Below are 25,117 nucleotides of genomic sequence, written 5' to 3' on the forward strand. Positions count from 1 at the left end.
GGGCTAAAATGCTTTATTATCATTTTTTTTTATTTATAGCATCAATCACAAATTGAAATATATACAGTATTAGCGTTGGAAAAGAAAGTTTTCTTTTTGTTATATTTTTTTTTCTCACCCTAGCGAAACACTTTCTGCAAATGACCTTAATAAAGAAAAATAATAAATTAACCTAAACCACTTTGAATGTCGACCGTATCTTTTATTTACACGGCATCATGCGCGGAAGAAAATACCAACTGAACCGGGATTTCAGACAGCAGATGAATTGAAGTTGATTCATTGAACATCATTAGCAATTGTACAATCAAACAGATGCAACAATCAAAAGTGGAACTATGAAAAATCGAGAATGTTAGATTTGCGAAGGATTTATTCCGAATCATTGTCTGCTAATAGAGAATTCATGTCAGTTGCTGTGTCGGCGATGCCCACACAGCGCGCCGTCCAAATGTGAAGTTGCGTTTTGCTGACAGACATAACACTGTGCCATAATTTATCTGATGGCATGTAAAGAAGCTGCTTAAATTATAGTATTTAAAAGTTTCTTCATTTTGTAAGAGCTCAAGAAATTAATTCTGGTTTGAAAGACAAGATGACGGTAAAACTCAGAAGACGTAGCTGTACAGTACCGTTGGTGTTGGAGACGTCATAATAAAGGTAACTGCGTTAACTTCGCTTTTTGTTTGGTAATTTGTTGGATATTATCTTTTGCTGATCTTCTTTGAGCTTGGAGTAAATTTTACATTCTGAACATTTTTATTTGCACTTATCTGCTTAATATGTATTGCTGGGATATCATATAGAATATGAAGTCAGTATAATGGTACTATATTACATATTTGAATGATAAAAGACTGGTAAATGATATAATGATAAACTACAAAAATAAATAATTTGCCCATTATCCCAAATATGTTAATTAAAACAAACATTGAATGTAAATTCAGATATAATGAGCAGTTGTAAGAAGTAAGAAATAACATTTTATCCATTGAACCTGTTAGGTGTTATCATCATCAGTTTTAAAATAAACACATGGAGACAAGTTTGCTTAAATTCTAAAATTAACACACACACACACACACACACACACACACACACACATATGGTATTTTAATCTAATACAGAAATGGTGACATTGATATATGCAGACCAATAGTTTTTTTCTTCTACAGATATAAATTAAAAAGCCTAATTCTGAGAGTTTCATCTACAACATTCATGATGGGAAAGGGCCACTAATTAAGAGCTGACATATGTGGAAGAAAAATACCATCCATGTTGAAAAGGGCTAGAGGTAATGTGAGAAAACATAATTTATCAATCTTATTTAACATTATTGTTGATATTTTATCTCAACTGGTCAAAAGGCTAAGTGGGTTTATGTAATGGTCCAGAGTGTGTTATTTATTTCACATCCCCTTCTGTCTTTCAACAGTAAGAAATTAGCTACTCTGGAGTCCATAGTTCTGATCAATTTGTTTATATAAAACTTGGTTTTGGGCTTAAATCAACATCTTGGATAAATCTAATAATGAGCAAAATCCAAGTATATACATGTGATCATGTATAAGATTAGTTGAGTTTTTTAACCAGCCTAAAAGCCATACTTCCACAATATAGGCTAAAATCATTAAGTTGTCCTTGAAGTTTGATGAGTGTTAACCATTAATAATAATAAGGTGATCTTTCATCTGAGTATGTTACCACCGCATGTAATATTTATACATGTAGTGCAGTTTTTACTAAACGTAGAATACATGCTTATATAAATGAGATCTAGATTGAAGAAGTGAAGATGCATACAAATACATGAGGTTATAACCACTACTGCTGATTCAAGTTTGATCATGCTTGGCCATTGGGCTTATAGAGTCAAGTTTCACAATGATGCTTATTATGAGTGTGATAAAGGTATGGTAGTGAAGTGACCTTGCATCTGATTGGCAGAGTTTCTTATGATTTGCACAACAGTGTTTATGATCCAATTTAGATCTGACTTGTTTAATTATTTGCTTGTATGTCTGAGGCTATAAGCAAAATCTATGCATATAATGTGGTGGTTCTACATCTCACTAGCCATTCTTGCTACTGCTCTTAAAACTATTTCTCATTAATTTCATCAGACTTGGTGAATAGATTTATCTCATCAAGATATAGCAAAAGAGCAATTTTGTAAAAAAAATATTCATTCATATTAAACTCAAATTCTGCATCTGATTGGTTGACCTTGCAAATACTATAAGGGCTCTATTTCTGACAAAAAGATTATTTTGATCTAATGTAGCAGAAATGCTTATATGATCAAAACATTGAACATATTTGATGACAAATAAGAAATAGTTTTTCATGCAAATTTGATAAACATTGATGAATCGGTTCATATCATTAAAAGCTTGGAAGAGTTTGATTACATGCGAGACCATCACATATTAATCATTCTTTATTTAGAGAATTATTTTTGTCAGGATTTAGTAAAATATGTAAAATCAATATGGACTGGTTTTGTTATGTACAGCAACACTAGTTGTTTACTGAGTACTGAGGGAATTGGAGTAAGGCAAGGGTACATTGCAGTAGGTAACCTGGTTGACTTGATAACAGGATTTTAACACAAACATTTTTATCAGGAGTCTAGCATACTAACCATTGATTCACTGCAGATCCTGCCCCCATTAGTTACCTTTTAATACATAAAGCATTTGGGTTTTTTATGTCACAAATCCCATAGGGATTAAAATTAACATCATGGGTCTCACTGGATAGTTTCGTATTTTGACATCCCTCTAATTTTTAAGGTAGAACGCATGAACCTAATTATCACAAGCCTAGCATTTATAAATTTACACATAAGCTAAATCTATAATGTGGTTCAGATTTACTTTGAGTTAGGCATGGAAATAGGTTGGCTTGTTGGTGACTGCCTGTCACAGTTAGATGAGCATTGGAGATCATATGCGTAACTTAGTCTGCAAATGAGCTGCCGACTTTTATTTGTGTCTGCTACAGAGGTAAATATAAAAAAATCTTGATGGTAGAGGGGTGATGAAAAGTATGCTAATTTGTTATAGTACTAGTGAACTTTATTCATGCATAAGGCACATACTGATTCTTTTAGTTGCCTTGTCACAGAAAAATATTGAAAATAGCTATTTCTAGTAAAAAATGAATGTAAAATGTACCTGCATCCTTTGACCCTACCAGAACCAAACTAAAAGCTCAAATTTGTGCAGCTGCTTTTGCTCATCACAAACATAATTGGGAGTATAACTGCTAACCCTACCCTCTAGCACACATTTCATTCATTCATTGGATTAAAGTCACGTGCACCTTTTGGTATGTGCGACTGTTTAGTTTGTACACGTTTGTGTACTTTTTGAATTTAGCGATTAACTTATACAATGCCCCCAAGCAAGCAAGCCGAAGCCCAGGTGCCCCAAAAGGTCCCGCCCAGGCTCTCGTCGCTGCAACCTTCTCCATCGTTGTACTCCGTTGGTGGTCTGTTTCTGCATCCTGCATCTCCTTCCTCTCTCATTTCAGGCAGTAACCGAAGCACACCAGCAGCAGTATTATGAAATTTTCGTTGCAATCAATGCCCAGTTCCCTATATTTATTGGGCTATTCCTGTACTATCTTGCCAAACATGTGATTGTCACATACGCTTCAGATATTCCTGAGTTGTGAATTTTCCTATCTTTTGTAAGGTCTATTAAATTTTGTGTACTTTGCGTACTTGAATTTTCCGAAAAATTTTTCACATCTAGTAGGCTTTTAGTAGCCCTTTATTTTGTTTTGGAGATCTCAATTTGGTTAAGTATTTCGTACGTGTGGCTTTAAACCAATCAGTGTGTTTCAGGGCCAGTAAGTTGTTGGTCAAAAGAGGGCTTTCGTGGGTCAGAATGAAAGCCCTATGTGGTAAAATTTGTTTGTAAAAAAGAAAAAAAAAAAAGAAAAGAAAAGAAAAAAAAGGTGGGTAGGGAGTGTGTATGCTATATTTGTGTGATGGCTATAGACATTTTTGTTCGTTTTTCTGCTTTTCCCACATATCCTGACAACACACATTCACGCTCACTTTCTCATTCACACTTATAAGTAGATGTGGGGTGGGGGGTGGCCTTATTTCTTTTGTTTGATTTCGGGAAGGCAATTCTTTTCATACTGGGGGGTGGGGGTGGTTTGATTATTTGAGGCATACTCTTTTCATTGTTTCTGCCTTCATTCCCCAAGGTCTGCAAGTGTCCTGTTCTTTCTTCTTTTACTGCCTTAGGACGTTTAACTTCATTCTGTGCCTTTTCCTGCTCTTCTTTATTTCAGCTCTTTCTGCCTTATCCCGTGTCCGTTTCTGTTTTGGTCTTCTCGTCCTTTTGATACTGCCATGTTCGCCGTGAGATGTTTTCTTCGAGGGAGGTGATTTGATTGCCTTTGTTTCCCTTCGCTTTGACCACTTGGCTATTTACCTGTTATTTTTGTTTAGCTTAGCTATTTGTGATTTATTTTAATGTATATTTTTTTTTTTTTTTTTTTTTATATTTTTTTTATTTTTTTTTGATCCTACGGGACCTAGCATGCCGTTATAATTCCGAAACAGTGATTTTGTAATATTTTGTCCTTATCTGGTTTTTATTGTTCGGGTTATGATCGGTTGTGCCAGTCTGTGAACCCACGATACCGAGCCGGCCGTCACAATTCCCAAACAGTGATTTGTAATATTTTGACTGGTCTTTGATTTACTTTTTTATATTTTTTTTTTTTTTTTTTGTTTTTTTTTTTTTTTCCTTTTTTTCTTTTTTTTTTGTTTTTTTTTTTGAACCTACGGGGCCTAGCATGCCATTATAATTCCAAAACAGTGATTTTGTAATATTCGTCCTTATCTGGTTTTTATTGTTCGGGTTATGAGCGGCGGTGTCAGTCTGTGAACCCACTAGCCCGAGCCAGCCGTCACAATTCCCAAACAGTGATTTGTAATATTTTGATTGGTTTTTTTCTTTTTTGGTTCGATCTTTTAGGTTTATTGGTTTTAATTTCTTTACATGGTCTCTCTTTATACCCAACCCTTCATTCGGTTTAGATTTGTCCCCTTTTGCCTATTTTGTTAATGAATGTCATGATGTTATTATAGGTCATTCCTATGTTATTGTTTTTTGCCACAAGTAACTCCGGGTATGTCCACCGTTCTCCTATTTGTTCCTGTTGAGATTTTAGTTCGGCCCTTTCCTGGTTGTATTTGGGGCATATATTTATTAAGTGTGCGATTGTTTCTGGAGTTGGGCAGTAGGGGCAGTTTTCGGTTGGTCCCCTTTTTATGTGTTTCCCTGCGCATCCTGCCAATAGTGTTTTACCTGTTCTTATTCTATTTATTATTGTTATATCGTATGGATTTTTGAAGGTCGGACTTTCGACTTTTCTACTTACTTTTTTCATCATCGTGTGTATTAGACTGTTTGCATCCGATTTTTCCCATAGCTCTTGCCACATGTCATTGATCTTGTCCCATGTTATTGATTTCAGTGACGCTGTATGCTATATTTTGGGCTTTTGGTTCGTTTGTGGCGTTTTTTGCTTCTGCATCTGCTTTGTCATTGCCTGGGATTATGGATGTGAGAGGGTATCCATACGAATTCAACGTGTTTGTTGTTTTTTTCAATCTCTTTAAGTAGCGATCTTGCATGATTAATCATATTAGGTCTGCTCTTGGATTGGTCTGTTGCTAACGATTGTAGTACACTGTAAGAGTCGCTTAGAATGACTGCCTTAGTTGTGGGGTATGTTTTGACGTATGTTAATGCCATTAGTATTGCCATGAATTCTACCGTGTATATAGCGCATTGGTCTGGGAGTCTTTTTCCAACGGCGACATCTAATTTTGGGATCACTATCCCTGCTGCAGTTTTATTTGGATTTTTGGTTTTTGATCCATCTGCGAAGATTTGCGTGTATGTCTCGTATTTGTTGTCAATGTACGTTAGTATTGATGCTCTTAGTCCTATCGGGTCATTTTGTTTTTGTCCTAGTTTACGTAAGCTAAGATCTATTTGTGGTGTGGGACAGGTCCACGGGGGGTCTGGGTAGTACCTTATTTTTTCTGGGTTGATATTTGCGATTTGAAATTTCCTTTTTAATTCTATAATTATTTTCCCACTAGGTATTTTTTTATTTTTTCCTTTTGTATCGAATGGTTTGTCGCATGCTAAGAGGGCTTGTAGCGTGAGGTGGTTGGGTTGGTGTATTGATATTCGAGTCGAGTATCGCAGCATCAATTCCTTCCGCCTTAGGTCTAGCGGGGGTTCTCCTACTATTATTAAGATATCTTGTGTGGGGGTACCATTTAGGACGCCGGTGCATACCCTTAGCGCTTTTGATTGGACTGTGTCTAGTTTCTTTAGTAACGTGGTGTTCGCCGCTCCATATACCTGGCAACCGTAGTCCAATTTTGCTCTTATAAGTGCTCTATATAGGGTAACGAGTGTTTTTTGATCAACCCCCCAATTCACCCCTCTGAGGTTTCTGTGGAGGTTGATGTCTCATTTGCACTTCGTTACGAGTTCTTGGATATGAGCTGCCCACGTGAGTTCGTGGTCGAATACCATACCTAGGAGTGTCGCTTGTTTTTCGAATTTGATGGGTACCCCCTTTAGGGTTAAGTTTGGAGTGGGTGGGGGGTGGCCACCTCACGGATTGAAAACTATGCCTACTGTTTTTAGAGGTGACAATTTAAATCCCCATTTATCTGTCCAATTTCCTATATCGTTTAGTCCTTTTTGTAAGTGCTTGGTCGTTTCTCTGCTGGCCGGGTTGCCAGTTTTCCATACGGCGCTGTCATCGGCGAATTGGGATAAGTCAAGGTGGTTGGGTTTTACCGCTGTTTCCAGGTCGTTTATCATTATATTAAATAAAGTTGGGCTGATTACGCTTCATTGTGGCGTGCCATTTTCCAGTTTGTATCGTTCGGAGTAGTCTTGTCCTAGTCTGACTTGTATCTTTCTATCGGTTAGGAAGTTAGCAATAAATTTGTATATATTGCCAGTTATTCCGTATGGTTTAAGTTTACTTATCAGTCCCTTAGTCCACATTAGATCATATGCTTTTTCCATGTCTAAGAAGATGGCTGTAACATATCTGGATTTTTAAAATTTTTCTCTAGACGCTAATTTGACAGCGGTTTCTAGTCTCATGAGTTGGTCTATTGTGCTTCGGTAGTTGCGAAACCCGCTCTGTGTATTAGCTAGTAGTCCTTTGCTTTCTAAATGGTATTTCAGCCTGTTGTTTACCATAGTTTCCATTATTTTACATATATTGTCTGTTAGTGATATGGGCCTGTATGATTTTATATCGCTTGAGGGTTTTCCAGGCTTAAGAATCGGGACCACTACTGCCTTTTTCCATCTTATAGGTATGGTACCGGTTTCCCATATTTTGTTAATGAGGTTAAGTGCAATTGTGACAAGTTTTTTGGGTAGGTTCTTGTACATTTCATACCCCAAAGTATCCTCCCCGGGGGATGTGGTCTTTTTGCCGGCGAGGGCCTTTCTCCATTCGGCTTCTGTAAACGGAAGGTTTAGTGGGCCGTCATTATTTCCTGCTTCCTTTATGTTGTCAGAGTTGCTTTCCTCAAATTGCCTTTTATGATTTTTAAACTTATCCTCTAAGTTGGTATTGCTACACATGTTGGCGAAATAGTTTGCGAATAATTCTGCCTTATGTTTGTTGTTTTGTCCAGGTATGTTGGGGGTTATTGATTTAGTTTTGCCTCTCATTTTTTTAATTCTTTGCCACACCTCCTTCGATTTTGTGTTAATATGTAGTTTTGAGCAGAATTCTCTCCATGAGTTTTGTTTAGCTATCATAATAGTTTGTTTGGCAGTTTTTTCCTTTTCCTTGTAGTAGTTAAAGTCCCTATTATTTTTAGTTCTTTTGAATTTGTTTAGAGCTCTTTTTTTCTCTTTAATTGCTATTTTACATTCATTATTCCACCAGGGCACCGTGGGTTTGGGTGCTACTCCTTTAGTTTTAGGAATTGTTTCTTGGGCCATTGTGTTAATGGTTTCTATTAATTTGTCATTAAAGGTGTCAATGTCCCGGTGATATATGGTTTCTGGGTCGATTGAGTCACCTATCTGTTTGAACCTAATCCAGTTGGCCTGTTCGTATTTCCATCTTGGTGTGAAGGATGCTTTATTTTGAGGTATTCTAATTTGTATTTCTATATTTATAAGGTAATGGTCACTTCCCATAGGGTCGCTTTCATCAACTTGCCAATCAGAAATGCCTGTTAATCTTGGTGTGCATAGAGATAGGTCTATTGCTGATGTGTGGCCTGTTCTGTCATCTATCCGGGTGTGCATTCCGTTGTTTAGAAAAACTTAGTTGCATTTTTGTGCCCATTTTTCTACAATTTTTCCTTGAATGTCCGTCTTTTGACTCCCCCATAGTTCATTGTGTGCATTGAAGTCCCCGCATATTACCACCCATTCTCCACAGTCTTTAATCATTTTGATTGTTTCGTCTGCACTTAAATTGCGCTGCTCATTTGTTTCATAGAGGTTAACGATTAGTACCTGCTTAGTTTGAGCGGTTATTTTGACTATCTGTATTTCGAAGTCATTGGGCGGTCTACTATCTGTTAATTTATGCATTTCTGATGTAATTCCATCTCTAACAAAGGTTGCTAACCCCCCTCCTCTTGCTGTGGGGGATCGATGCTTTAGGTATTTGGTGTTGTAGCCTATGATGTTTGGGATACGTGAGGTATCATTTAGGTGGGTTTCCTGTATGCATATAACATCTGGTTTTCTTTCCTGTTCAAGTGTTTTGTTATTTAGTTGGTCAGCGTGGGCCCTAAGGCCGCGTGCATTCCATTGCCATATTTTGATTTCTGCTCTGGAATCCATCTCTAGTGCAAAAAGTCTTAATAGTTTGTTTAATTTACTGTTGTTTTCGTTTTATGTGTGTTTCCTACCAGTGAGGGTGCTACCTATTTATTTTGTTTTTGGTATCCTGATTTTTGTTTTGGCCTGCTTATAGTTTACCCCATGGGAGATCATATATTCGACTATTAGGGCTTCTCTAAGAGCCCTGGGGCATTCTGCGTGGTTTGGTTTGTGGTTACCACTACAGTTAGCGCAGTGCTGATTGGTGGCGCTACATGTTTTCCGGTCTGGGTGGTGAAGACCACATTGATTGCACCGGAATAGGTTTCCGCAACTCTTAGAGTAATGCCCCCAATTTTTGCAGTTGCCACAGAACCGTGGTTTGTTTTTGAAAGCAAAAATTTTTTTAGCCTCGAGTTTTTCGGCTATTTTGATAGTTTCTGGGGTGGCGCCCTTAAAAAAGAGTACCACTGCAGTGCTATCCTTTCCCCTTGTTGTTTTTAGGCGGATTGCTTTCTCTACTTCCTGTCCTTTACTCCTTATGTAGTCTACTATTTCATTGGTTTTATTTTGAGTTGATACTTATATGACTCCTTTGTTGTGTGTTTTTGGGGGGTTTGGGTCTATGTGTTGTTTTGTTCTGTTGTGTCTAGTGACCTGAACATTTATTTGGCCTATTCTTTCAATTTCCATATATTTGGCAATCTGTTGTTCAGTGGTGCATTTGATTATCAGCAAGTCGTCTCTAGTGCTTTTAAGCGTGAATTCTCCTTGGTGATGTTTGTTCAATTGCCATGCTATGGTTTTAAAGGCTAACTTCGTTATTTTGGAATTTACTCCCTTGACGAAGAGAGTCAGTTCAGCGGGGTGTTTCTTGTTTTGGATATTTTGCAGACTGGTCTTTTTTCCCCTGGTGTTTGTCTCTTTAGCTGACTTTGTTTCGTTGTCCATAACCGGCTTGCTGGGTCTTGTATTCTGACAGTTAGTGTGTTCCTTATTCTTTCTAACTGGTATTTGGGATTTGGTTTTCCTATTATTCTTACCTTTTGTTGAGTCGTGTGTGACTGCTTTATTTGTGGTAGGGTGAGGGCGTTCTGTTTCATCTAGTAGGTTCTCAGTTTGAGTCCCCTGGCTGCTAGTGTTTTTAACCAGCGTGGTCTGGGTTGTTTTTGTGCTTGTTGAGTATTGTTCCTCAGTTTGGGTACTCATGTCGGATGTAGTTTTGCGGTTACTCGGTAGATTGTCCACATTCTCGTTTACGCTTGGTGACAGGTAGAGTCTACTCATCGAGTCAGGTGGGGTCGAGTTGAAAATTGGCGTTAAGAACTGTATCTGTCGTTTTTCTCTTAGGGGGGGATGAGACTGCTTCGGAGTAAGTTTGCCTTAGTTTATCTGCCTTTAGGTTGACCAGGCAGCTGAGATAACTATTTGATGATGTGACATTAATTTTGTTGTTATCCATCTTGAGTTTCTTTATTTGATGTAAGGTATATATGACGGGATATTTCTTTAGTTTTAATCCTGGGTTTGTTTTGATTTCTTGCAATTTATTTGAGTTTAATTCTAGCTTAAAGCTATCTGTCTTAACTATACTTTATTCTACTTAGTACTATGAAAAAGCAACAGCTGTAAGGGGATATGCAAATAGCTTTTATTCTGATTTGTGTAATTAATTATTATATTACTATTATCCAATTTAAACTTATTGAAAATTATTTTCTAGCCAAATGGTCAAAGTAAAAGGTTTTACTTACCCCGATCCAATTTTCTTTTTAAGATCTTTAGAGTTTTTAAATACAGCCTTCTAATTATACAAGTTTCATTACATTGGTCAATAATTAGTCACATGTGATGACACTTGTAACTAATCAAACCACAGCAACTGAGAGCAGACTAAGCACTGATATTTATATGGTACAGTGGCAATATACAGTCTGTCTGCCGCAATACATGAAACAAACTGGACAAATCTGAAAGCCTTGAATTTGACTTTATTTATCTGTATGGTAGAACAGAACCTGAGTTGAAAAGCTTTTAAAGAAAGACCTTGATATCAAACCTAATAATAACTGCAGGAGTTATATTATGGATAATTAACCATTCTCTCAGTTTCAAACTGGGCATTCCATCCCATGGGGTTCTAAATGTAAACCAAGTGTAACTGATATCCTAATGAACTGTAAAGACCATAGCAGCACAACAGCAGGGGACCAGGTATGTCCAGATCCAGAAATCACAGACCAGTTTCAAACTGATGATGAACCACATAAAAATTACACATCTGCTAGAACTTATGTTATGAAGATAACTTAAATTGCATTATTATTAATCCTCCTCCTCACATTCATCATAATTGAGATGCATCATATATGTTTTATTGTAAAATAGTTTATGCAACATAATTCAGTGAAGACCTTTGCTGCCAATTTACCAGTGAACCATTTGTTTCAATGAACATATTTTATGTTGTAACGAGGAGCATCATTTAAACATTATGATACACTTATCATACCTGTATATGAAATCTTAATACTAACACTTATACTTGCAATACTACTACTAATAAAAACACCTGCATTGATAATTTGATTATGTTCAATTGGACTTGTATCTAAATGATCACCAGCTGTATGAAAAGACATATTTTAATATATAGATATTGGATGGAATACTAGTTACCACAATTGAATAGTCATATGATAAATGATATATTATTTTAAACAATTTATATTTGCAGTGAAACCTACTTTTACATTATTTTCACTTAAATTTCATTTATAGAGCAGTATACTCTGCATTCATTAAATTACTGAAATGGTTATAATACAACAACAAATACTGCAACTTCCAGAATCACAAAAATCAAAAGATATAAACAAAAACTTCCCTACATGTATCAACAGTTGTCACTTAATAGACAGAACTCTGAAGATTTAGAATAGGATGTTAACAAATTAGGTATTCAAGTTAAAAAGAAAAAAATACCAAGTAAGCTTACTACCAAAAAATCAAACAATAACAGTGAATTTTAGTACATTCCCAGGAAACAGAATATATGATTTTTCTTAACTTGATCTGATACATCTTAAATCTATAGAAAATGATTCATATTGTATGACTAAAATATTATGTAAACAAAAATTCCATCACTTTTTTCAGATGCAACATGCATACCCCAACCCATCCTTCTTGATCATAAAGTATACCAGCATTCCACTATAAGATGGGGAGCTGTAGTGGCTCAGTGGTTAGCTTTCTGGACCTGTGAAATAAGGTAGGTTCAAATTCTACCATCAGACCAACCTGGGTTAGCTACCATGGTGTGTCCTTGGGCAAGGCACTATACTTAAAGTGCCTTGGCACTAAATAACTTACTTGTGTTGGTTTACCATAAAAGGCCAAACCAAACACAAAAAAACAACAACTTTAAAATATGAGTTTTGTCAATACTAAGTAATTGAAAATCATACTGAAGAAATGTTTTTGTTAATACAGATTAATGGATCTAAAAAATCTCTTTCTTCTGCAGGAGTTTAAAATGTTAAATTAAAAAGGTCATGGTACACATTGCTTTGTTCGTACACATCAGGCTCCGTAACCCATATCCAACTAAAAATTTTAGTAGAGTCTGAATAAAACATATTTTAATCTGGATAATATTCTTTCTCCATTCATATATTACACCACCAAGATTGATCCAAATAAGATTACATTTTACTATAACACTGAGGATGAGTATGCCTCTTAACAACTTACAAATGTGGAGAGAATGGAGTTAAACTGAACTTTGATTTCTTTTCAACCATAGCACAAGATGATCATTTATTATGAAAAAACCTGAATAAAGTTGGAGTTCATAACCATGACAGTCTTGATACAATATAAATTCAATATATTATTGTTGTCTTGAGGTATAGTTCTGTATATTACAATCTCACACAAGATCAGGGTATATTTTAGTACCATACAGTTAATTCGGGATTGTATTAATACCTATTCTGGTGAATGAACATTAAATAAGATTTACTATTTTGGAACCAGTTGCAATAAAGTTTACTAAACAAGAGAAAATATGACTTTACTATAATATCTAAAATGTAAAATCTGCAAACAGAATACTTGCTTGACTTTACACTTCAACTATATCATAATATTTATTTGAAATGAATTTATACAAATGGCATTAAATTGGGTTTCAGGCTGGTAATGACAATGGTAGTAGTGAATAGGGATGGTCTAGGGACTAGGGAACTTCCATGTTAAAAAGGGTATATCCACTCTGGGGACTATGTAATTTAACATGGGAGAAAAAAAAAAATATCCATTCTAGGGACAAGGGGAATTTAACATGGGAGAAAGAAAAAAAACTATTCACTCTAGGGACAAGGGAAATTGAACATGGGGAATAAATCGTGGGACTGTCTTGGGACTAGGGGAAATGGAACAGGGTCGGGACCCTATTTTAATAAGGTCCCGACCTGATGGGTCTATGAAAATGGAACAGGCGAAAATTGAAACAGGGAGGGGTCTCTATTTTTTTATTATTTTTTTAAACAAAAAAATAAAAAAAGGGGTAGGCAATTGAAAGTCAAGATCTTTTCGAGAGATAGGAATGGCCCTGAAAAGGGCCTTTGGTTTTATGTTAATATACATAAAGGGCATCTGTGACATCTTCTTCTTGACCTTAGGCTGTGCCTGACTGCAGGACCATAGATTAAGACTCTTTTGTGGCATCCTTGATGCCCCACATAAGATTCTTCGCATCCACAGGCTGGTGTCTGTCCTGTGGATAACTGTCCAGTTGGATCGGACATACATTGATATGTCCGTCCGGAACATCATTGAAGACACAAGCGTTGAAGATTGTACATCGGTCCACATGTTGGGGTGCTGAGTAACAGGTGAAGGAATGCAGTGAACTGTACTTATTTATAGGGGGAGGAAGGATTGAAACGGATTGAGTTTGTTGACCAATCCAAACACGCGTTACAAAATTCAGTCAGCCCACGTCCAATCCGAAGAGAGCAGTCTGTGACGTCACATAGTCTATATAGATTCGCTAGCGCCTGTGCGTAGTCAATCTAAGCGACAGTTTTTCAACATGACGGAAACTCAGAAAACGATCAGTTTGGGTGCACTGATGGTGGAGACTACCCAAGGGAACCCAGACTTACTTTCAGAAGAGGTGAATTGGGATTTTGTGGATTTTTTTACCTTGCAAGAATTTGTTCCTGAACCTTCGTCACCTTCTCCTTCATTACCGCACATGGAAAATTTTAGACAGAGACAGAAAGAAGAATTGGAGAAATTTATACAACAGCAAAAGGAAGCGGAACAAGCTTTTCTCCTACAGCAACAGCAGCAAGAAGAAGAGGTAAGAAAAAAACAACAAGAAGAAGACGCAGCAGCAAAGAAACAAGGGTGTCAAAATCAAACGGTCACGGTACTGTTAGACATTTTAGTTAAGAAGTCTGAAACAGATGTATCAGACTTCTTTATTACGGCCGAAGAGAATACGACCTTCCCAAGCTAAACACTCCAACCCTGTGACTACGCCTACTGCACCATCCTTAGTGATTTCAACGAAATCATCATCAACAGTACGCAGTCCAGAAGTAGGCCTTGGCCATGGCAAAGGCTTAAGACAGTTAAAGTTGATTGTTTAAACTCACCCCTTACACCAAAAAAGGCCCTTTTCAGGGCCATCCACGTCTCTCGAAAAGAGATAGGCTTTCAATTGCCAATAACTAAAAAAAACCATTTTACCCAATAGTACCTGTCTGTGTATGAGTGTGCGTGAGTGTAGGTTCTTATTTTAAAATCAAAACCCAAAGACACTTACCTTTTATAATTAATTTATTCTTTTATAAATATTTACAATTCACAATTCACAACAGAGCACTTTAAAAAGTTCATAGACTTATTCTGTCTCATTGTTCACTCTCTGTTTTTTTAATATCTTCACCGTCATAGTCTTTTCCTCCTCTTCCTCCTCACTTTCTTCCCTTCTTTTCTTCTCCTGTTTCTTTTTCTTCACCTGTCTGTTTTCTTCCTCTTCTTCTTCCTCTTCCTCTGAAGAATCCCTCTCTTCTTCTGACTCCTCTTGTTTCTTTTTTGGGCAGTCTGGTGACCAATGTCCTTTTTCTTGACAATAATAACAGGTATCTTGACTTTTGTCTCTTCTAACCCCTTTTTTTTCTTTTTTGACGGTCTGGACACTCTGAAGACCAATGCCCTTTCTTCTGACAGATATAGCAAGTATCTTGACTTTTATCTTGAAAGGAAGGAGAGTAGTCCCTCGGCTGGTCTGAAGAGAATTTTCTAATGACCCCTCGCAAAGCTCTGATGAAACGTTCGATCTTGGTAGTCTCTTCCATTGTTGTGCTCAGTTTGAGAGTGAAATGAATAGTGAAAGGACAAGACACATACCCTTTATATACGCTGGTCTGCTATGACTATAAATTAATTCATGGTGTTTAAACTTTAGTCATTTGACTTTTTGCTATCGAGATGAAATGATCCAATTCATTTGAGAAGAAAGAAGAAGAAAGTAAGAGGCAGAAACGTGATCTATCGCCTCGTACTAGGGCTGAAGTCTTGGCACAAATTCTTGCCAGTGATTTTGAAGAGGACATGAGTGAACCAGAATCCAAACCCTCTAAACAAAGTTTACCACCCTTAGTCAACCCTGAAAAGTACTATGACATTCGAGAGACGGAAAAGCGTCCCTCTAGAAAATTTAGAACTACGGCTTACAAATACACAGTGAAGTTTAAAGATTTCAAGTCTGAAGTACTGTTAGAGAAAGCAAAAGGGTTCATCACCGACATGTGGGATTCTTTGCTCACCACACTCAAGCGACAATGTCAACCCAAAGAAGATGATCGCTTGAGACTTTCCATACAACATGACGGCTTGAAATCCCCTGTTTGGATCGAGTTTAGCAGCCCTGCAGAATTGACCACTTCCAAAGTCATGGACAAGATTCAACACGTGCAACAATCTAATGACCAGTTTGACATCACCGATGGAAAAGCCACACTGGACATGACCCACGTCTCTCCTCCTCAAGGGACCGGACAATGCAGAAAGACCTTATTGGTCAACAACCTTCGCATTACCAAAACAAGTCTTGTCCAAATTAACAATTTTCAAGACCACATGTGTTTAGCCCGAGCCATCGTGGTGGGATGAACCTATGCCGACAAGAACGACATGGTAGAATGGAAAAGAGCCTGGGAGAACATTCGAAAATCGAACCGAGCCAAACAACGAAATGAAGCAGAACTTCTGTTACAACAAGCGTGCCTGTCCAAAGACACATCCTGTGGCATTCCTGAGATGCAAAAATTGCAAGATGCCCTAGCTCCACGATACACCTTGAAAGTGCACCCTCAAGAAGTGCGCGGGTCTCTGTTGTTTCGAGGGAAAGACTTTAAGGATGGAAAATACATTCACCTCTATCATCACGATGACCATTTCGATACCATTACCACTATCACTGGATTCCTGGGATACAAATATTACTGTGAGAAATGTGACTTATGATGGTTATAATAATCGAGAGCAACACAAACATTGTGGATCGAAATGCTCAGGATGTTTGGCTTCTCAACCCTGTCTGAGCGAAGGGCAAGAACCAGTGCATTGTCCTGCTTGTCTGCGCACATTTGTCAGCCCTGCCTGTTACCAACAACATCTGAAGATGCAAGGTTCACAGAAGAAATGTGCTTGTCAACTCCTGAGATTGTGCCCAATGTGTGGACAAGGTCTATGTATCAACAGTACCAAGGCACACGTATGTTCAGGAAAGAAAAAATGTCACATTTTCACTGCATTGTGGACTTGGAACACCAATGCTACATACAAAAATACCAATCCCAACCAGAGAAAGAGGATGGTCACAAGAAGAAGAAAGGCAATTTCATCTTTTTCGATTTCGAATGCATGCAAGAGACCAGTATTCACATTCCTAATTTCTGCGTGGCTCATCGAGCGTGCGAGAAGTGATTCAAGAACCTATCTTGAGTTATTGCCCTCACTGCAGTAAGATTCCTGGAGGGCGTGAAAAAATCTTTCAAGGACCGAACACACTAGCCGATTTCACACAATGGGTCTTAGACCCCATCGACAAGACGTGGAGCCAAGAGGACATCGAACATTATTATGGAGATTGTCATTGTCATGCCACGGTGATGGCTCACAATTTCTCCGGATACGATGGACAGTTTCTTTTGAGATGTTATACGGAACGTGGCATCGAGCGTCCTAAAATCACTTTGAACGGAGCCAAAATCATTTTCATGCAAGTGGGACAAGTGCAGTTTAAAGATTCGATGAGCTACTTAGCCATGCCTTTGAGTCGAATGCCTAAAATGTTTGGAATGACAGAAATGGCTAAAGGGTACTTTCCACACTTTTTCAATACAGAAGCCAATCAACACGCCGTTCTACCCCATTTGCCTCAGGCTCGCTATTACGACCCTGACAACATGCGTACCGAACGAGAAACTTTCTACGCTTGGTACCAGGCTCACGCCTCCGACCCTTTCGACTTTCAGGAAGAAATGCTAAAGTATCGTCGTTCCGACATGGACATTTTACGGCGATGCTGTGGAAAATTTTGAGAACTGTTCATGGAACACGGAGGGGTTGATCATTTAAAAGAGGCTTGCACCATTGCCAAAGCGTGTTCCTTAGTCTACCGACAACGATTCATGCTTGAAAACACTGTGGCTGTCATCAGTCCTCAAACGACCAACTACGTCAAACGTCAATACTCGGTCAAAGCCCCATGCTGGTTGCATTACTTGTGCGACAAGGAAGACAAATGGATTCAGCATGCCCGCAACGGACAGGGCGAAAGATCATCGGAATGCATTCGGTCAATGGCTGGGACTTAGAAAACCCCAAGATCATGTACGAGTTTAACGGTTGCTTATTTCACGGATGTCCCGTCTGTTACCCTGACCGCGGCACTAAAAATCAGTTCTTACAACGAACCATGGAAGACTTGTACCAGGCCATTTGTCAGCCACGCCTAAAGTTAGAACAGGAAGGATACCAAGTGGTGGAAATGTGGGAACACAAATACAATCACCGTTTGAACACCGATCCCGAGTTTAAACGCCTCATGGAAAGTTACCAGTTCATGGACCCCCTGAACCCAAGTAATAGTTTGTACGGAGGAAGGACCAATGCCACCTGTTTGCTGTACCAAGCTGACGAAGAGAAAGGAGAAGAAATCAAATACGTGGACGTGTGTTCACTGTATCCCTACGTGTGCAAATATTGTTGCTTTCCTGCAGGGCACCCACAATTGTTCACCGAACACATCGACCTAAAAAACATTCGACAATACGAAGGCTTGATCAAGTGCAAAGTTTTGCCTCCCACGAACCTATACCATCCCGTCTTACCTCGCCATTGCCAAGGCAAACTTATGTTTCCTTTGTGCCGTACTTGTGCTGAAACGTGCAACCAAGATCAACCTTGTCATCACACCCAGGAAGAATGGGCCTTGACGGGGACATGGGTCAGCGTAGAATTGTTCAAAGCTCTGAACATGGGATACCAACTGTTAGAAGTGTACGAAATTTGCCACTTTCCCAAGACACAATAATTCCACAAGGGTGACCCCACGCAGAAAGGCATTTTCGCAGACTACGTGGATGCCTTTTTGAAACTGAGCAAGAAGCCAGTGGCTATCTGTCCTGGTGTCACACTCCCGAAGACCAAAAGACATTCAGAGAGAAATTCTGGGCACAAGAAGGCATTACTTTAGATCACATTGAGAAAAACGAAGGCAGGCGATCGTTTGCCAAAGTGATGTTAAATTGCTTGTGGGGTAAAATGGCACAATGACCGTGTTTACCCAAGACGGAGTATTTGACCGAACCTTCCCGCTACTTTCAGATGATTCACGACAAAGCCAAATTCATGAAACACGTGGACGTCGTTCATGAGGATTTGATCTTGGTGAATTACGAAGAAGATCTGAACTTTGTAGAAGATGACCCCTTTGGAAATGTCATCATTGCAGCTTACATGACAGCTCATGCTCGCTTAAAATTGTACGAAGCTTTAGAACTGTTAGGGGAACGTGTCTTGTACTTTGACATGGACAGTTGCATTTATATCGATCACCCGAGTCAACAGCACCCTGACATCGAAGGAGACCGTTTAGGAGCCTGGACAGACAAGCACCCCGATGACAAGATTCTAAGTTTCGTTAGTGGTGGTCCCAAAAATTACGGCTACGAATACTGGGCCAAACAAGGAGAAGTGCACACGAAGTGTAAAGTGAAAGGACTTACTCTGAATTATCGTACCAGTCGAGTGGTCAACTTTGGCATATTGAAAGAAGCCTTGCAGTCTAGAGAAAGTGACGACCTATCAACCCAACAAGATTGTACGTTTACCCACACACCACATCGTCAGTTGACCCTTGGAAAAAGTCTATCAAATCGTGTAGCAGAAGCGAGTGCGGCTTCCCACCCACTTTACTTTGCCGTATGGACATGTCGGTATAAAACATTGGTTGTAAGAGGATAGCCACCCACCAGAAGGATGACTTCGCCGCAGCAAGAATCGAGTGAGAAATCCAGTGAGAACTCCAAGTTCAAACCCTACCATTTTCCAGTCTTCTTACCTGACTATTGTGATTGTGCCCGTCGATTGGACACGTTTCAAAAATGGCCTATGGATAGGGAAGGATTACCTTCTTCGTATGTTTTAGCTAGAACAGGATTTGTCTACTTCGGACCTGAGTCAGGATTGGGATACGAAGTACAGTGTTTCGCTTGCGGACTGAAGTTACGAATGGATCTATGTATCTACAAAGATTCAGCTATTCTGGAACATACTCGATGGTCTCCGCACTGCCCTTACCTTTCAATGGCCTTTCCACCCATTAAACTACGGTACAATTATGACGGTACCTTAGAGACGGTACCTTCCAAAACTAGACGTAAACACATTGCATCCTATTTCATTGTTGTTTCTTTTCCACATAATAGCTTATTTTTTATAAAATGTTAAACTTTACTAATCTTTTTTCAAGATCACTTTAGTTTGCAAAAATATATCTTGTCATTTATTGGCATTCTACATTGAATTTTGTAAACTAGCTATAAACCTGACCTAATTACTCAACTTAACTGCTGACAGAAACAGTCTACAGTAAATGTATTTCATTTCTATAGCTCGATGGATAAACATTACATCTTTTAAAGCTGTGCACAGAATAGGCCGACATATCACGAGTCAGGAAAACATGGGGGTGGTATCCCCTGTGTCCAAAATTAATATCATTTTGAATAGAATATTCTAGTGACAATTGCCTCTTTTCAGATGGTAAGCATTGCTTTTTTTTATTTTCATCAATCTGTCAAATTCGGTATGCATTTTGCTTTAATATTTGAGATGGAAACCTTAGGTGCATAGAAATGTCAGACAGCATTGTACATCATGAATGGTGTCCAACATACTTTTATGATCATAAAACAAAATCCCATTTTTTAGTTATGGCCACTGATTTAAAAAATATTCATCCAAGCTAAATATAATAATAATAATAATGAGGACTTTGTATAGCGCCTAATCTTTAGAAGCTGTAAGCGCTTTGCAACATTAGACAACATAAAAACATACACAATGATATGATTACAAAAACAAACACCATGAAATTAGAAAACATAAAAAACATGCTGAGAATATTTAAGGTAGTTAACATTATTAAGTCATTAAGTTTGTTTTTGTAGTCAGAATAAGTAGTTTTGAGAGCACTCTTGAATGGGATCACTGCGTCTTTGTGTCTAAGTTCAGTGGGCAATTCATTCCATGTTGCTGGGCCCTGGTATGCAAAAGAATGCTGTCCATGTGACTTTGTTTTCATAGTGAGAATAATGAGTATATGATTGTCGGAAGAGGAGTGTACGTATCTTGCTTGTGTGTACACATAGGTGAGGTCGGATAGGTATGTTGGACTAGAGTCTGTCAGTGAAACGTAGCACAGAGAACTAATGTTGTGTTTGATTCTGGATCGAATGGATAGCCAGTGTTGGGTACAGAGCAGCGGGGAGGTGTGCTCTGATTGTGGTACTCTAAGTATGATCCAAGCAGCTATGTTTTGAACTTTTTGAAGTCTCTGCAGTAGATATTAAGATGAACCAGACAGAATTGAGTTACCATAGTCCAGTCTTGAAAGCAGTAATGAACACACAAGTGTTTTAGTGGCATCAACTGAAAGATATCTGAGAATGGAGCTGATGCGTCTCAGCTCAAGATACGCAGCCTTGCATATGTTCATGACATGTTGGTGCAATGTGAGAGTACTGTCCAGAGTAACACCTAGGTTTTGTACTGATTGTGTGAATTTAATGTTGGTGTTGCTGATATTTATTGTGTGAGGTAAAGGATGTGAATGAGAAAGTCTTTGATAAGTAAGTATGGCTTGATTTAAATTGTGTTTTTCATGTGACTTGCCAGAGATTTTTAAATGAATTGATAAAGTAACTTGAGACACATTTCAAAGTACATGTTTTAAAAATATTCCATTGATTATTGCTGGCATTTAGAAAAATGCAATGCATCCTTTGTTGTGAAACTTATTTTAAAACATTGTATTACTCATGCAGAAGCCTGCTTGAAAACTAATGGCAAAGCAAAGGCAAATGGAATGGAAGAGACCATATCAGAGACCCTCAAATATGCACCCAACCAACGCAGAATGATAAAAAACAAGGTAATCCAAATGACTCTTATTTCATCAATATTGGATTCAGTTTCGTCTTTTAAAGCATAGTATTTGCAAAGCGGATGCATTTCTAAACTGATAACAAAATCAGCTTATCCTATTGCCCAGGACTATCAGAGCTAGAGTCCAGCTAACTACAATATGCATATATCTTGTCTGATCGGACAAGTGCTTCCATTTGGAATTTTTATTCACATGAAATATTTGGATGAAATAAATTCATCTTTGTGCAAATTGATTGCACCATCCACTTGCCAGAAATGACAAGTAAGTGCAAAGTTATCTTGTATCATGGCTTAACGATAGTAAGGGAAGCACAAGTGCAGTGAAGAAAATTTCATACATTTTTATAATGCTGATTAACATGACTTCTGCATATGTAACTAGTGCTGAGATGATATGACTTTATTTAAGCATTACAATTTTGTTTTAATTTGCAGGTGCCTGAGCAGAAGAAGTAATAGATAAACTTTACAGTGGAGTTGGAGACTGATTCTGATTCATAATCTTAATTAAATCTAGAAAATAAACATTAAAGTCATATTAAAATATCTGTTGTATTGTTTCCTTCTTTCATTTTTCTCTTAAAAACAAATGTCTGAACCTTTAGTCTGTAAATTCAGTGGATTCCTTATCAGCCCATCTACTTTTACTTTACACCATGCTACTTTTAAAAAAAAATGAATTATCCCCATTGGGGTAGGTCCCCCCAACCCCCCACCCTACTTTGTCAACTTACCTGCCACATTTAAATCTAATGGAAGGCCCTGCTGTAAAGCCTGTTAGTAAAACTACCCAACAAGAGGATTTCATACATTTGCAACTCCTAGATGGATGGTAATGTTTTCATTTTTGTAATGTAGATTTGGACATTCTTACCACCAGTATGGAATATGTGTTTCAGAAACACAAGCAGCTTTCATCAGATTTGCATATAGGTTTTATATGTTGTGAGTATGTTGTAGGAAGTTTTTTTAAATAACATCATATGAGATGATGCCAGTGGAAATGGCAGAAAAGTGTCTGTATTGTTCACCAACTACACCTTGTTCTTACAAAATGTGGCTGTTACACATTCCCATGATGATGTCACTGACAGCCATCAGTGAGGAATGCCCCAACAAGCATAATACAAATTGCTTCCATTGTAATTGTTACAATTCCATTCTGACCACTCCGGTGTCCTAGTGGTTAGAGCGTCCGCCTCAGAAGCGGGAGGTCATGGGTTCAAACCCCAGCCAAGTCATACCAAAGACTTACAAAAATGGTATTAACAGCTACCTCGCTAGACGCTCAGCATTAAGAGGTTAGTGTTAGGACTGATCGGCCTGGTGTCAGGATAATGTGACTGGGTGCAACATCATACTACATGTTTGCAGCATGATGCCCCAGTGCTATACATCACTATAAACTGCCACACTGCAGACATCGTAGCAATATGACTGAAAAATTATTCAAGCTACGTTAAAAATCCAATCACACACACACAATTCCATTCTACGATCCAGAACCAACACTAATTCCGTACTACAGTTCTTGCATTTCAATCCAATTTTGCTTTTGAAATGTAGTGCCACTCAATTCATAATGAACCCATTCATTTCAAACACTCGCAAATACTTATTATTCCTGTCTACAACTGAAAAATATCTATATAAAAAAACGTGTAACTGTGTTTTATGCAAGGGCATGGAGATGCACAAAAACTTGCACCTGAAGCTTGAATAAAACCCCGACTGTGGATAAGACTTTACCCATCGATTACCCCAGCTTGGGGATAAATTCCGACCGTGGCGATTTATTATATATCCTATGACTGCTCCAGCTTGAGGGCAAAATCCAAGCACATCCCTAAAAAGATAACAGGTATAGCGGCTCTTTACCTTCTGTAAATGCCACTTGAGCTTCCTGATGCTGTTGTATCTGCCATTTGACAGAATCACGAATGTGGATATATTTCTTAATTGCCTCTAGTTGTTGAGCTAGTTTAGCTGTATGAAATTCCTTTGTGCAGACTCACTCATTATTAATATTACAACAGTGATTTAATTACACATCACCTGTCAGCACACCGATGATAAGTCAGTTATTTTATAACACACCAACAAGCTTGTCCCTTGCACCCCCCCCCCCTTTTTTTATTATTTGGGCACCTGTGGACATGAATCTGCAAGGCTCAAATTGTCATTTTTAATATAAGATCTCAACATTTTTAAGGCCTTAATTTTAAAGACATCCTTAAAACCCCCAAAAGGTTATCAACTGGATCACCAGCCTTCGTTTAGAGTAACAGCAAGTACATATATATATTTAGGTCTAAGGAAACACAATAAAAATGTTTGATTTAACAATGACATATTTGCCTCAGGTCTGTGATCCTGAAGTGAATATTAACTGTCCATTTATTTTCTTGGCTTTTCTTTACTAGGAAATTGATTATAGAGATTTCTGCAATGGTGAAGGCAATGTAAAAATTGGTTACTATAACATACTTTTTACGCCATGTTTGAAAAAATAAATCCAATGGAAAGGTTATAGTCTGAAAATCTTCATTAAATTAAGTTAATATAGGGGAAAAAACTTTAAGAGTTCATAAATATTTTTCAGTGCTGAATAAAGATATAACATAACACTTTCTGCTGTGATTTTAATAGTTTCTGAGAGCATGAAAAATTTCTAGAACTATAATGTATAAATGTTTTCAAAAGATTATATTAATATGAGGGAAAAATCTGTTATGAAATAAACTGACAAGATCTTGTATGAATTCATGTTATCTTTAAATATGATATTTGTGTGAAAATATCTGGAAGAAAAAACAAGATGGTGCCACTCACACATACAATGTGGTTGCCACAGTAGCCATATTAAGAAACTTTTTATCGCTACTTCTGAATGGATAATTGTGTCAGCGTGTCAACATGTGTACAAAATACTTATGTTGATGTCTAGCAGGTCCTGAATGAGAATTATGGTGCTGTACAGACATCCTATAAGGCCACCAATGTGGCCATCCTGAAAATCTTGGTATAACTACTTCTCCTGAATGAATCGTCATATCAGTGAAAGACTTCTTATGTCTAGTTGGACGTAAATGAAAATAGTGCCAATCTAACCTCCAATATGGCTGTTTTAATGGGCATCTGGAAAACCCCTTCCTTGCTACTTCTCCTAGATGGCTGGTCATTTTGACATTGTGCTTTCACTAGATGACCTATTTGATGTCTGGTTGGCCGTAAATGGAACTATGCATATGGTTTTGATGTCTAGTTGGTCCTAAATGTGGTTTTTGCTGCTCATAAACTTCTAATGGTATTATAGTTGGTTCCTTAATGAAACTGCTGTACAAAATTAAAAGGCCTTCTCACTTTCTGTCAAGTTGGATACAATTATCTTTACCAGCTAGGATTTCTTGATCCTCTTTTTTATACATCAACCCTTCGCATATGTAGTTAGCTAAAACAGTATTTTGAACAATTAATTGCCCTCT

General features: G+C 37.9%; 1 long non-coding RNA gene across 1 annotated transcript; it reads left to right on the forward strand.

Annotated features, from left to right (window-relative positions):
• Positions 1-246: 246 nt before the first annotated feature.
• LOC149795835 (uncharacterized) lies at positions 247-22,178 on the forward strand. The gene is made up of 5 exons (XR_016422150.1): positions 247-660; positions 1,179-1,300; positions 12,030-12,144; positions 21,509-21,615; positions 22,068-22,178. It is a non-coding gene; the product is annotated as an uncharacterized LOC149795835 (long non-coding RNA).
• The last annotated feature ends 2,939 nt before the right edge of the window (positions 22,179-25,117 follow it).

Source organism: Sinohyriopsis cumingii, chromosome 7 (assembly GCF_028554795.1).
Source record: "Sinohyriopsis cumingii isolate HCF-2022 chromosome 7, ASM2855479v2, whole genome shotgun sequence".
NCBI classification, from domain to species: domain Eukaryota; kingdom Metazoa; phylum Mollusca; class Bivalvia; order Unionida; family Unionidae; genus Sinohyriopsis; species Sinohyriopsis cumingii.